This window comes from Procambarus clarkii, chromosome 47, assembly GCF_040958095.1.
Source record: "Procambarus clarkii isolate CNS0578487 chromosome 47, FALCON_Pclarkii_2.0, whole genome shotgun sequence".
NCBI lineage: Eukaryota > Metazoa > Arthropoda > Malacostraca > Decapoda > Cambaridae > Procambarus > Procambarus clarkii.
Genome location: NC_091196.1, coordinates 18195866 through 18210583, shown reverse-complemented (window position 1 = coordinate 18210583; position 14718 = coordinate 18195866). Strand labels below are relative to the sequence as shown.

General features: G+C 47.4%; 1 protein-coding gene across 11 annotated transcripts in view; it reads left to right on the top strand.

The window, feature by feature from the left end:
- Window positions 1-14718, top strand: part of LOC123762881 (uncharacterized) — a 116921-nt gene that overhangs the window by 47371 nt on the left and 54832 nt on the right. The gene's annotated exons all lie outside the window — the stretch shown is intronic.

Here is a 14718-nt window from a genome sequence, read left to right as displayed (position 1 = left end):
GACCTCTTGTTCTTGAAGTGCCAGGTCTCGGGAAATCTTCCCTGTCGATTTTATCAATTCCTGTTACTATTTTGTATGTAGTGATCATATCACCTCTTTTTCTTTTGTCTTCTAGTTTTGGCATGTTTAATGCTTCTAACCTCTCCTTGTAGCTCTTACCCTTCAGTTCTGGGAGCCACTTAGTAGCATGTCTTTGCACTTTTTCCAGTTTGTTGATGTGCTTCTTAAGATATGGGCACCACACAACAGCTGCATATTCTAGCTTTGGCCTAACAAAAGTCATGAACAATTTCTTTAGTATATCGCCATCCATGTATTTAAATGCAATTCTGAAGTTAGAAAGCATAGCATAGGCTCCTTGCACAATATTCTTTATGTGGTCCTCAGGTGATAGTTTTCTATCTAGAACCACCCCTAGATCTCTTTCTTTATCAGAATTCTTTAAAGATTTCTCACATAATATATAGGTTGTGTGGGGTCTATGTTCTCCTATTCCACATTCCATAACATGACATTTATTAACATTAAATTCCATTTGCCAAGTGGTGCTCCATCTACTTATTTTGTCCAGGTCTTCTTGAAGGGCATGACAATCATCTAAATTTCTTATCCTTCCTATTATCTTAGCATCATCAGCAAACATGTTCATATAATTCTGTATACCAACTGGTAGATCATTTATGTACACAATAAACATCACTGGTGCAAGAACTGAACCCTGTGGTACTCCACTTGTGACATTTCTCCATTCCGATACATTGCCTCTGATTACTGCCCTCATTTTTCTATCAGTCAGAAAATTTTTCATCCATGATAGAAGCTTACCTGTCACCCCTCCAATATTTTCCAGTTTCCAGAACAACCTCTTATGTGGAACTCTGTCGAAAGCCTTTTTTAGGTCCAGATAGTTGCAGTCAACCCAACCATCTCTTTCCTGTAATATCTCTGTGGCTCGATCATAGAAACTGAGTAAATTCGATACACAAGATCTTCCAGATCGAAAACCATACTGTCTGTCTGATATTATATCATTTCTCTCTAGGTGTTCTACCCATTTAGTTTTGATTAGTTTTTCCAATACTTTCACTATTACACTTGTCAATGATACAGGTCTATAATTGAGGGGGTCTTCCCTGCTGCCACTTTTGTAGATTGGAACTACGTTAGCCTGTTTCCACACGTCTGCTACGATTCCTGTACACAGGGATGCCTGAAAGATCAGGTGAAGTGGAATGCTGAGCTCAGATGCACATTCTCTCAGAACCCATGGTGAAATGCCATCTGGGCCAGCTGTTTTGTTCTTACCGAGCTCCTTGAGCATTTTTTTCACTTCGTCTCTAGACACCTCTATGTGCTCTATGTTGTTCTCTGGAATTCTTATTGTATCTGGTTCCCTAAAGATTTCATTTTGTATAAACACACTTTGGAACTTTTCGTTTAGTGTTTCACACATTTCCTTTTCATTTTCCGTGAATCTATTTCCCATTTTCAACCTCTGAATATTATCCTTTACCTGCAATTTGTTGTTTATGAATTTATAGAATAGACCTTTTTCTGTTTTACATTTGTCTGCAATCCCTTTTTCAAAATTTCTTTCTGCCTCTCTCCTCACTGCCGTGTAGTTGTTTCTCGCATCTTTGTATCGCTGGTATGTTTGGGGGTTCGGCCTCTTCCTGTATTGATTCCATTTTTGTGTCTTTTGGTCTCTAGCCCTCTCGCAATTTCTATTGAACCAATCCTGTTTCCTAGTTCTGCATCTCTGTTTTGGTATAAATTTTTTTGTGCCTTTATCATATACAGTATTTCACAAAACTTGACATACATCTCATTCACTTCCTTGCCTAGCATCAAGTCTGTCCAATTATACTCACTAAAAAAATTTCTAAGGTCACCATAATGTCCTCTCCTGAAGTCTGGTTTTTCAACTGCTTCAACCTCCTTATTTTCTTCCAGCTTATAACGCATTGCATACTTTATTCCCAAAAAGACATGGTCACTTTTACCCAAGGGAGGAAGGTACCGAATGTCAAATATCTCTTCCTCCTTCCTGGTAAATATCAAATCTAGCATGGAGGGAACGTCCCCTTCCCTCATCCTCGTAGCTTGTTTAACATGTTGATACAAGAAAGTTTCCAGGATGAGGTCTACAAATTTACAGGTCCAAAAATCTTCTGTTTTAGCTTCATATGCTTCCCAGTCTATGGATTTCAAGTTGAAGTCACCAACTATCAACAGTCGTGATCTATCGTTATCCGCTCTTGCTATAATCTCTCTCATTATTGTTATAAGACCTTCACGTTTACTATCTAGCTCCTCCTTTGACCATGTGCTGCTTGGCGGTGGACTATATGCATTTATTATCATTAGTTTATCATCCTCATGGCAGATCTCTAGTGCTATTATGTCAACTTCTTGTGGATTGGCAGTCATTATTTCGTTCACCTTTAGGTGTTCTTTCACCAGCACAGCAACGCCACCGCCTTTCCTAATTTTTCTGTCCCGTCTCCAAATTGAGTAGCCCCTTGGGAATATGACCTCATTTAAAATTACATCTTCAAGTTTTGTCTCCGTGAGTGCAACAATGTCTGGTGTCTGCAGCTGTATTACATCACTTAACTCCAGTATCTTCGATCTCACTCCATCTATGTTGGTGTGTGTGTGTAATTACCTAAGTATAATTACCTAAGTGTAGTTACAGGATGAGAGCTACGCTCGTGGTGTCCCGTCTTCCCAGCACTCTTTGTCATATAACGCTTTGAAACTACTGACGGTCAACAACAAAACAATTATCAGGTACATGAAATATTATTAACAAGATCATAAAGAAAAGAGCATCTGCTCCAAACATGCTACCTATTCCCTACACACTCTGCAAGTGTCCCTCCTTGTTACAAAAGTTGCATATATAGGCACAAAACTTGCACTTGCTACTTATGTGATTGTATCCACAGTGTTTACATCTGGTCTGGCCCTGTACGACTATAATTTCCTGAGTAGAAGTCTTACTTCCAAAAGCCCTTCCCAGGTTCAACATCTTCTCGAGCACTGTCCATGAAGTCATCGATTGTAGATCCAAATTTTCTGCCACCAGGTTAGGGAAATAATTTTCCTTTTCCACTGTCATGAACAACTGGTCCCTAACCCTGCCGTCCAACTGTGCTCCGAAGTTGCAGTGGTTAGCCAAAGCCTTCAATTCCGCAAATAAATCCTGTTCTGTATTCCTGCTGCTTTTTCGTCCTCTTCTGGAAATCCATCAAACTCCTGTGATATGATGATTTCACCACATACTGATGTTTAAGCAGAGCAATCAGGTCTACATAGGTCTTCGTGTGAGGTAGCTCCGGTGCACACAAATTTCCGAGAACACTATATGCTTCAGAACCCAGTGAAACTAAGAGTACCGCTTTCTTGTTGGCGTCCTCCTTAATCTCCCGGTACTGAAAGTTTGCTTCCAGCAGGCTGAGCCACAGGTCCAACGAGATCTTGGCAGTGTTTAACGGCTCTATTGACATGAGCGGCGTAACCATGGCCACGGTGGTAGCACACTCCATTGTTGTATGCGAAGCGTCCACTCGTCCACACGACGTACCCTGCTCTCTCTTGATCCTCACACCACGTCTCGTACCCAGGCTCTCTGCCGGAGATGTTTAATCCTCGTCGCCACTGTTATGGTTGTGGTAAGAGAAACAATCTTCGTCCACATGGTTTTATTCTCCGCCAGTAACAACAACAAAACAATTATCAGGTACATGAAATATTATTAACAAGATCATAAACAAAAAGAGCATCTGCTCCAAACATGCTACCTCCAACATCTGTAGTACTCAATCCCAACATGTGAGTTCCATGCTGGAGCTTCATACTCAAGTAATGATCTAACATAGTCAGTGTGTAAGGCCCTGAGAGCCTCTTTGTTTAGATTCCTAAATGTTCTTCTTATGTTTGCTGATTCCCACATGCTGCTGATTCTATCATGTTCACATGAGATTCTGGTGTTAGTGTTGGGATTATGTCTACTCCCAGGTCTTTTTCTCTTATTGTTTCTTTTAATTACCTTCCCCTTATAGTGTTGTTGAAAACAACAGACCAGCAACCAAAAGGCCTGGTCTGAGATGGGGCTGCGGAACGTTGATCCTCGGATTCATCAACAGGTAGGTTTGTCCCTTACTACTACAATTATTTTGCACTTACCTGGATTTAACTCTTAACAGCCATTTATCTGCCCACTCTTGAAGTTTGTTAAAAGCTTCTTGCAGCACCCTACAGTCCTCTTCAGTTCTTACTCTCCTCATTAACTTTGAATCATCTGCAAACATTGACATGTGTGAGTTCACTCCCCTATTTGAGGTCATTTACATACATTAAAAACAGCAATGGTCCTAGGACAAAGCCCTATGGCTCACCACTTTCCCCTCTTCTTCAGTCTGACATATCCTTTCTCACTATGACACCTTGTTTCCTGTCCATCAAGTACTCCCATACCCAGTCCAGTTCATTTCCTGTTATCTCCCATCTCCCTTACTAACTGTAAAGTTCTCTCCATCTTGTGTAGTAGTTGTTGACCAGACCACACACTAGAAGGTGAAGGGACGACGACGTTTCGGTCCGTTCTGGACCATTCTCAAGTCGATTGTGATGAGGAAGTAGATGCAGGCAATAAATAGGCAAGAGAGAGGTGAGCTCTCTTGCCAGCTCTTAGGAGCTGCCTTGTATGGGCCAATAGGCCCTCTGCAGTTCTTATTCCTACTACTACAGTATCCCCTCTACTACACCTTACTTTGCTCCTCACCTCTCTCTTGCCTATTTATTGCCTGCATCTACTTCCTCATCACAATCGACTTGAGAATGGTCCAGAACGGACCGAAACGTCGTCGTCCCTTCACCTTCTAGTGTGTGGTCTGGTCAACATACTTTAGCCACGTTATTGTGGCTCATCGCCTGCATACGTTTTCTGTTTTCTAGATATCCAGTAGCTATCCCATCTCTAGTGTAATGTTGAATACTATAGTTAATGGGTAACACAAGTTGCACAAAAGGAACCAGGAACACATAGTTAAATGGGGCCCAAGGGCCCAAATCTGACTACAGTACCCCCAAGTTCTAGAAGCCACAGATGATGACCCTGGGGCAGAGCCAGCATCCTCGCCCACCGTCTAGAACAGAAAAACGGAGTCCAAAGGAAAGAGGAGCGGGCTGAAAGGAGAACCAAGGAGCCTCGGCAAGACCAGCAGGCTCAACTGCCTCCACGCCCAATTTGGAAGGGGCAACCCCTGAAGCTGGCCAAGCCACATCCTGAGCTAAACCCTGTCTCATGATTTTTCCCTTCACAGATTTCCCAACCTCTGCTGTATAGCAGATAGTCAAAGGGAGCCACAGGCACTCATAACCAGTCACAGACAGCCACAGTCAGACATTTACAGTCAGTCAGGCATTCCCCGCCAAACAACGAAAATATGACGTTGCTACAATGTTCGAACAAGTTGTAACAACCAATAAAGCAAGTTGTAACAACATTTTAATACATAAAAACATTGTAAAAAGATGTAACAACTTTTTTTACAAGTTGTAACAAGCAGAAACTAGGGACAGTTATATAGTGTTTCTGGGGGGAGCTTTACCAGGCTGATATGCTAATGTCAGACTTTGGCATCAGTCATGTGTATGGAGTTCTAAGGCCTACCGGGAACCACGGCCAGAACCTGGCCCCCTCAGAGAGGCAAGGGGAGCAATGGCCTATAGAAACCCCCGTGTGGTTGGAAGCATTCTATGTCTGCCATCGACCGGGTCAAGCATCCAGAAAGGTAAGCATTCCAAAACAAACCCCTATTCTGGTGAAAATTGCTACCTAAAGCCGAACTAGTGGACAGAACTCCTCAACAGAAAACAAGCAAACTAGTATGACGTCACACGTCACCGCGCCGCTGTCTGCGCAGCTCCTCCCTCCCCGGGAGGGGGAAGGGGGAGCCCCAGACCTCCCACGCCGGCTATCCACCCATCAGTTCAAAGGCTGGATGTCAACACATGCGAAAAACCGCCGACCGGAAGGAGGGAGGGTTGCCTCCGGGTCTCGCCCGGAGGGTTTTCTGGGGGGGAGCCCCGTCGGCTCGCCGGAGCTAACTACCCACAGAGGAAGGTCAAAGGGACGGAACCGGGAGGCGGACACCACGCACCCCCCACGGAAGCGAGACAACCGGCAGCAAACGCCAACCCAAGGCGCCACAGCCCCGAAAAGTCCCGGGAACAACACGAGAACAACGAGCAGCAAGGCCCCCGTACGAACACCAAAGATCCATGCCCGAAAGACTGCTAGGACATGTCGCCCAGACGGCAGCGAGAGCAGCGAAGCCATGTGTTCTTCCCTCACATGATTCTACACAGTGCTGCTCCATTACTGAAAGATAGTCTGTTCTAACTTTTTTACTTTATATTAACTTGGATAATTTTTTGCTACCATCATGTCTGGTAGCAACAGCAATCGAAGTGTAGGTACTAAGAGGAACTTACGCTTTCCAATAAAAATAATGGTGTTTCATTACATTCAATGCTGGTTTTTTGCAGGGTCACTGTTAGTCACAGGCAGTCACATTTAGTAAACAATATGATGCAGACACTCAGACAGTCTCTGTCTTCTGGGCTACCAGCTGATAGTAAGAAAGTCAAGAATTATGACAATACCATATTAATCCCGTCCTGATATCTAGATGCGGCTAGAGGGGTGGCAAATAGGTGGAAAGGAGACAGCCAAGAGGATCCGGTGTGGGGATGGGGGGGAAGGAGGTAGTGGGGATGGGGGGAAGGAGGTAGTGGGAAGGGTCTGGTGTGGGGATGGGGAGAAGAAGGTAGCGGGTAGGGTCCAGTGTGAGGATGGGGAGAAGGTAGCGGGGAGGGTCTGGTGTGGGGATGGGGAGAAGAAGGTAGCGGGTAGGGTCCAGTGTGAGGATGGGGAGAAGGTAGCGGGGAGGGTCTGGTGTGGGGATGGGGAGAAGAAGGTAGCGGGTAGGGTCCAGTGTGAGGATGGGGAGAAGGTAGCGGGGAGGGTCTGGTGTGGGGATGGGGAGAAGAAGGTAGCGGGTAGGGTCCAGTGTGAGGATGGGGAGAAGGTAGTGGGGAGGGTCTGGTGTGGGGATGGGGAGGAGGTGGTAGCGGGTAGGGTCCAGTGTGAGGATGGGGAGAAGGTAGCGGGGAGGGTCTGGTGTGGGGATGGGGGAAAGGAGGTAGTGGGGAGGATCCGGTGTGGGATAAGGGGAAAGATTGTATCTGGGAGGGCAACCCATTCTTGCACTTGATTATAGTCAATATTGGATTATTAATAAGTGCATATGTGACATACTAATTTATTGTGAATATTTTAGTTTACCTTGAAAAGCTTAATAGAAAACACCGACCTAACCTAACCTTCTTAGTATGTTAAGATAAGCATCTTATTACTTCTTAATTACAATTATTACTTAACCTATACCTATATTGATATTACAGTTTTATAAAAAATAATAAAACAAAACCAAAATATTTAAATAAATTGTAAAGTAACTCAGGATATTGTCAAATATTGTATAAAATCTCTATTGTTTAATAAAACTGAAAGAGAAATTCCTAATATGAAAACTGGTGATTTAGTGAATCAATAGGAAGAGTTTGTACCTTAAAAAACAAAATATGACTTGGCATATACCACATATGTACTTATTAATCAACCAAATAGTGACTACAAGCAATAAGTCATATGTGCACTGTCTTGTGCGAGAGCTGGTTCCGGAGGGATGGGGGACCTAGGGAAAGACCAGGTGTGACCTATAGACCAACAAGCCAAATCTGTATTAGTCTTGTATCTCTGATGCCCACCCACCCACCCACTACTGTCCACTCAAATGCCCACCTGCCACTGCCCACTCAAATGCCAGCCTGCCACTGCCCACTCAAATGCCCATCTGCCACTGCCCACCCACAGTCACCCACCTGCTCTCTGCCTGCCACTGTCTACCTTACCACCTGCCCACCCTATCTACCACCTGCCCACCAACTGCTCACCAGCCATGTGTTCTTCCCTCACATGATTCTACACAGTGCTGCTCCATTACTGAAAGATAGTCTGTTCTAACTTTTTTACTTTAATATAAACTTGGATAATTTTTTGCTACCATCATGTCTGGTAGCAACAGCAATCGAAGTGTAGGTACTAAGAGGAACTTACGCTTTCCAATAAAAATAAGGTATGAGTGATTGAACTTGGTGAAAAATAGCCATTCTGCTGTGAGTGTTTTCTAAGGATTTTGGTATAGGCATAAATACCCTCTGATATAAGGGAACACAAAGCTCATGTACAGTAACTTTAGCATTGTGCCCCCCTCCCCATCCGGCCCGTTGGCGTCGTGAGGGGGGCTTAGTGGACGGCTGCTGGAGTGTGATGCTCCGTGGGACAGTCCTCTGTCCTTTGGTGGCCTTGCACTCCTGCTGCTGTCTTCTCTAATTGTGCCGGATCGCTTTTCCTTTTCCTTTTGTTTCATTTTTCTCCCCCCTCTTCTCCTATCTGCTTGTCTTTTCCTGCCGACCTTTTGCTTGTTTTGGTTCTTCCTTTGGACTTCTTCTATTTTGACGCCCGGGTGCTTGAGGAGGCATACTCTTGCACCCGTTGAACTGTAGTACCCGACGTCTCGAGCGAGGGAACCTTTTATTGTCAATCCCCCTTTCGTCGCTGAACCCGATCTCGACGGACTGACGGTTCTTAAGGTGGCGTTTGTGGGGCATATACTCACGACGCACCCCTAGGGGGGCCCCCGGCATGATCGGCAATAGCTTCCTGTTGGGTGTCCTGCCTCTAATTGTGGCTCCAAGGTAGGTATGGGGGCACATTCGTGGATGAATTTCTTTCTCTACGTCTCTATGTCGTTAAAAGTTTTTGTTGTACCCTCTCGGGCTCGTGGGGTGGGCAACCAAGCCCCCGAGTATTGGAAGAGCGGGCTCTGTAGCCCCTGCTGCATTGGGCCCCGACCTTGCTCCTCCTTTGACCGTCCTGAATTCTTCCCCCAGCTCCCCTCCCTCCTCTGTGGTTGGGTCGAGCCTCACACCCCCAGTGGTGACCACTTCGTCCCCTGGTGCGGCTAAGTCTCTCGTTGTGACTACTGCGCCTTTTGACCCCTCTCTGGGGGTTTTCAACGCCGTCGGCACCACGGCCGCACTCGCTCGTTTCCTTCCTGTACTGATGCATATCAGGCCTTATTTGGTCCTGCTTCGTGGGCCAAATACTTTGATCTCCTCCCTCTTGATTCTGCGCCGCCTGACGATTTCTCCCTCCATCGGCATCTCGTTGATTCCGTGGATGCGTCTGTTACTTTCAACCCCACTCGTCTCGGTACACGTGTCGTTGCTGCTCCTTCTCAGGTTGCAGCTTCCCTCTTGGCTGCCTTATCCTGCCTTGGTGAGATCCCTGTTCGGGTCTAAAGCGTTCAGTTGAACGCCAGTGTTGCCACTATTCTCCTCCCGCCCCATGTTGCGACCGGTGTTCGAGATCTGCGAGACTGCCACGACGATATTCGACATATCCTTGATGCCCAGGGCCATTCTGTCCTCCAGATAGACTCGTTTACTCGTCTCCCTCGTGGTCGTCGCTGTCAACCCCTTCGAGTTGTGAAGGTCACCTTTGATGGTAGGACCCTTCCATCCTCTGTCATTCTTGCTGGTGCCAGGTGCTCTGTCCAGGAATTTATTCCTTCTCCTCGGCTTTGTAACAAGTGCTGGAGGTTTGGGCATGGTGCCCTCCACTGCTCTGGGACTCACTCTCTCTGTCCTTTGTGTGGGGATGAAGGTCACTCTAAGTCGGTGTGCACTTCTCCCCAAGCTCGCTGCCTCAACTGCGGTGAGGCCCATCCTACCTTCTCCCGTGCCTGTATCCATTACAAGCTTGAGGCAGCCGTCCTCAACTTGAAGCATCAGGGGCGTTTATCTTTTCCCGAGGCGAGGCGCCAGGTTCGCCGGCTCCCGCCTTATGCTAACATCTCTTATGCTCGTGTGTTGCGCTCTTCCTCTCCTCGTCCTTCTCACCTTCCTCAGACTCGCAACCGTTTCCGTGCCTTGGACCCTGATACGCCCACTGCCCCCCTCCTCTGTTCCTTTGAGTTCGGTCCCGAAGGGTCCCCCTTCTGGTCCTCTGTCTGGGGTTCCCCTTCTTTCTACCTGGTCTGTCTTGTCTCCTGTGTCTTCTTCCTCGTCTCCCTCCGATCCTTCTTCCCATCCTTCTCCTCCATTTATTGACTCTCCCCGTCGCCTGTCGGTGCAGGCGGATGTCCATCGCTCTCCTAACGGCCGTCGTGTGTGCTCTCGTTCAGCTTCTCCTGTCGAGACGCTGGAATCCATTGCCCAGTATGTAGTTGCTGGGACACCGGTCTCTTTGCGTCAGAAGTGTAAGCCTGGCTCCTCTCCTTCCTCCTCTCCGGCGGGTAAGAAGGCTTCGCTTTCTTCCTCGGCCCCTACTACTGGCTCTATTGCTTCTTCCCCTCCCATTTCAGTGGTGGCGCCCCCTGTTCCTGCTATGGAGGTTTCTTTGGCCCCTACTTCCCTCTCGGTTGCTGCCCTTGCTGAGGTGCGCTCCCCTCTTTCTACATCCCCTCTTCCGGCTGCTGTCCTTGACTGCTCCTCTCCGTTGTCTCCTCCTCCGGACCCCGCCCACCCACCTCTAGTCTGTTCTCCCGCTTCCTTCCCTCCGTCTTTGCTCAGTTTACCCATGCTCTCTAACCCTGACTTAGCTGACCCTGATCCCTGATCCTGACCCTGATCTTCTTTAAGGTGCTGTGTTGCTCTTTCACCTTTGTTTCTTCCTTGTTCTCTGTTGTTGTCCTTTCTCTTCTCGTCAATGTCTATTCTTCAATGGAACGTTCGAGGTTTTTACTCCAATTTCCTTGAACTCCAACTTCTAATTTCGCAGTTTTCGCCCCTTTGTGTCTGTCTTCAGGAGCCGATGCTTGGTGCTCGTCCTGGTCGTTTTTGTGGCTATTCCTTTCTCCCCCCCCCAGCCGTTGCTGGGGCTCCTAATTCTTCTGCTCTCTTGATTCACACTGATGTTTCCTTTGTCCCCTTACTTTTTCCTTCGCCTCTCCATTGTTCTGCTGCTCGTATCTTTGTGGGGAAATGGTACACAGTTTGTTCCATTTATCTCCCCCCCCCCCCGAGTGTCCCGCTTTCTCTTCCTGATTTGAAACACCTCCTGGACTCCTTGCCGGAGCCTGTGCTCCTGCTGGGTGATTTCAATTGTCGTCATTCTCTTTGGGGTGATGTTCTGACGAATACCCAAGGTCGCCTTCTTGAGCCGTTTATCCTCTCTTCTTCCCTGTCTCTTCTGAATTCTGGTGAGGCCACTCACTTGGACTTTCGGACTCGCACCCTTTCCTGTCTTGATCTTTCTCTCTGCTCCTCTTCTCTTTACTTAGATTTCACGTGGCAGGTTCTTGATGACCTCCATGGCAGTGACCATTTCCCCATCCTTGTTTCCTTTTTCTCTTTTTGCCCTTCCCTCTCCTTCCCTAGGTGGCAGTTTGCTAAAGCGAACCGGAACCTATTTACCCTCAGCGCTGCTCTCTCTGACCTCTCCCTCGTGCTCTCCTCTTTTTTCATGACACTGTCTTCAACGCTGCCCTCTGCTCTATTCCTCGCTCTTCCTCTTGGGGTCTGCGGAAGTGCGTTCCCTGGTGGAATGCGGATTGTGCTCGGGCTGTCCGCTGTAAGCGTGCAGCCTGGAAGAGGCACCGCCATCGGCAGACGGCCGATTCTTTTCTTTTCTTTCGGAAAGCGAGTGCGGTGGCCCTACGGGCCATCCGTACAGCTAAACGTGAATGTTGGGCATCTTATGTCTCAACAATTACGTCCGAAACTCCTCTGCCCCAGATCTGGAAGCGTATCCGCAAGATAGCGGGTAAGTTCGTTCCCAATGTTTCACCGGTCCTTCACCTCCATGATACTCGTATGGTGGACCCGTTGCAGGTCGCTTCCGAACTGGGTTCCCACTTTTCTTCTGTTAGCTCTGGTCTTCATCTTCCCCAATCTTTCCTTCTTCGTAAACCTGTCCTTGAGTCTCGTCCTTTAGATTTCTGCACTCGTCTTCAGCTTCCCTATAATGATCCCTTCTCTCTCTGAACTTCGTTCTGCCCTGGACCTCTGCGGTTCTACGGCGGCGGGCTCCGATGGTATTCATTGTGAGATGCTTCGCCATCTCCCTCCGTGCACGTCTCAGTATTTACTGAGTCTGTATAATCGGATCTGGGAGTCGTCGTCAGTCCCCGAGGACTGGCTCGATGCCGTTGTCCTCCCTGTTCGCAAACCAGGGTCTCTGGGTACTTCCTCTAAGGACTTTCGCCCTATTGCCCTCACAAGTTGTGTCTGCAAACTCTTTGAACGTATGGTTAACGTTCGTCTGATGTGGTTCCTGGAACACCATCACCTCCTCTCCCCTTCTCAATTTGGTTTCCGCAAGTGCTGCAGCACGACAGATGTCCTGGTGAACTTGGAGGTCTTTATTCGTACTGCTTTTGCTCCGTTGTTGCTGTCCTTTTTTGACCTGGAAAAGGCTTACGACACCACTTGGCGATATCATATTCTATCTCAACTTCATTCTTTTGGCCTTTGTGGTCATCTCCCACTCTTTCTCCGCAGCGTCCTCTCTCGTCATTCCTTTCGGGTGCGCCTTGGTACCGCTCTCTCTGCCTCTTTTCAGGTGTGCCCCAGGGTAGTGTTCTGAGCACTACTCTCTTTCTGGTTGCCCTCAATGGTCTTCTTTCCTCTCTTCCTTCAGGTGTCTTCTCCGCTCTCTATGTCGATGATCTTACCCTTTGCTGTCAGGGTGATGATTCGCCTCTCCTTCAGCGCTGGCTTCAACTTGCAATTGATGCCGTGTCGTCTTGTGCCACCGATCATGGCTTCAAGTTCTCCATTTCTAAGACTTGTGCAATTACTTTTACGTGGAAACGGGTCGTTCTTCGTCCCTCTTTGTCACTTTATGGTCATCTCCTTGAGTACAAAGGTTCCGCGAAGCTTTTGGGGTTATTCCTTGACACTCGTTTGTCTTGGTCTCCCCATATCTCTTACCTCCGTGTTGAGTGCTCTAAGGCCCTTACCCTCCTTCGGGTCTTGTCCCATACTTCTTGGGGGGCAGATAGGCGCACTCTCCTTGCTTTACATTCCTCTCTCGTCCTGTCTAAGCTCGATTATGGTTGCCCTGCTTACTCGTCTGCTTCTCCTTCCACTCTTCGCCGTCTTGATGCTTTGCACCATACTGGGTTGCGCCTCAGTTCTGGTGCCTTTCGTTCGACTCCCGTCCTTAGCTTGTATGTTGACACTGGCTTCCTGTCTCTCCAGGACCGCCGTGATCGCTACTGTCTTCACTATCTTGCGCGGTCCTTACAACATCCTTCCTCTCACCTCTGTCGTGCTTTAACTTTTACCCCTCCTGCGGTTCCTGTTCCTCTTCACCACCTCCCTCTTTGTCTGGTTATCTCGCCTACAGGATTCTCTTTCCGTTCGTATTTCTAATGTTTCTCCTCGTGTTGTTCCTTCTTTGCCCCCGTGGAGTCCCCCTCTTCCGCGGTTTTGTACATCCTTGACCCATATCACTAAAGCTTTTACCCCTCCTACGGTTCTAAAACGCCTTTTCCTCGAGCACTTTTCTTCTCACTCCCGCTCCGTTTCTGTCTTCACCGATGGGTCTAAGTCTGCGGACGGTGTTGGCTGCTCTGTTGTTTTTCCTGATCGCACTTATATGTGTCACTTACCTCCGGAGACTAGCATCTTTACAGCGGAGCTTTATGCTATTCTTTATGCTCTTCGTCTCCTGCTTTCTCGTTGTCAGTCTTCCTTTGTAGTTGTTGTTGACTCTCGTAGTGCCCTCATGGCTCTCGGGTCCTTTAATCCGGTTCATCCAGTAGTTGTCGAGATCCAGCTGTTTCTTGTTCACAGTAAATTTAAGTCGGTTGAGTTTTGTTGGGTTCCCAGCCATATTGGTGTGTCTTTAAATGAGCGTGCAGATGCTGCTGCCAAGGAAGCTGTCCGCTCTTGTCCCATCTCTCATAAAGGTATTCCATATTCCGACTTTTACCTGGTTATCCATTCCTCCGTCCTTACCCGTTGGCAGGCTTCTTGGTCGTCTGTTACTGGTAACAAACTACGTACTCTTAAATGTTGTGTTTCCTAGTCACTGTCCTCCTACCACGGTAAACGGCGATGGGAAACAGCTCTGGCAAGGTTGCATATTGGCCATACTCGCTTAACCCATGGTCACTTGATGGAGCGCCGCCCTGCTCCTTATTGTCCTAGTTGCATTGTCCCTCTTACGGTCGTGCATGTCCTTCTTGAATGTTCTGACTTCCAGGACGAGCGTGTCTTGCTTTCCGACCGCCCCTCGCGGTCACCTGTCCCTCAATAGAATTCTTGGTGACTCGGATACTTTTGATATCGTTCGCCTTATGCGTTTTTGTTCTCGTATTAGCATCCTTGGTGATATTTAGCGCCCTCTGATTATTCTGCGCATTTGATGGTGCTACATAGCCTTCCCGGTTTGGTGCCTTCTTTTGATAATTACTTACTTACTTTAGCATTGTGTTAAGTTAGGTTAGATTAGGAACATTCTGAAGCCCTTCATCAATTAAGCAGATGAACTTCAACAACTGATGAGTCACAATAACGTGGCTGAAGTATGTTGACCAATCACAATCGACTTATGAATGGTCCAGGACAGAC